The sequence below is a fragment of the Echiichthys vipera genome, assembly GCF_963691815.1.
Source record: "Echiichthys vipera genome assembly, chromosome: 15".
NCBI classification, from domain to species: Eukaryota; Metazoa; Chordata; class Actinopteri; order Perciformes; family Trachinidae; genus Echiichthys; species Echiichthys vipera.
This window is the reverse complement of record NC_139840.1, coordinates 1225114-1225414: the sequence shown is the minus strand read 5'-3', so window position 1 is coordinate 1225414 and position 301 is coordinate 1225114. Positions and strand designations below refer to the sequence as shown.

At 58.8% G+C, this 301-nt stretch overlaps 1 protein-coding gene across 1 annotated transcript in view; it reads right to left on the bottom strand.

The window, feature by feature from the left end:
- Window positions 1–252, bottom strand: part of LOC310957548 (CYFIP-related Rac1 interactor B-like) — a 13173-nt gene extending 12921 nt beyond the window's left edge. Inside the window, exon 1 of the mRNA XM_083928160.1 lies at window positions 1–252. This exon is cut by the window's left edge and continues 247 nt beyond it. The gene's annotated coding sequence lies outside the window, so the exon portion shown is untranslated.
- Window positions 253–301: the final 49 nt, after the last annotated feature.

Sequence of the window (301 nt, the reverse complement as noted above, 5' to 3'; positions counted from 1 at the left end):
CGCGCTCACGCTGCAGCCGCACGGTCGGCCGACGGAGCAGCCGCACGGTCGGCCGACGGAGCAGCCTCACGGTCGGCCGATGGAGCAGCCGCACGGTCGGCCGACGGAGCAGCCTCACGGTCGGCCGATGGAGCAGCCTCACGGTCGGCCGACGGAGCATCCTGAGCTCCGCGGCTGCAACTGGAGACGGTCTTTACCGGCAACATGTGGAAGAGCACCGGGGTGGAGACTGAACGCGCCAAAATAAATATAATAAAACATAAATTAATTAATAAATGACTCAATAAATACATTAATATGA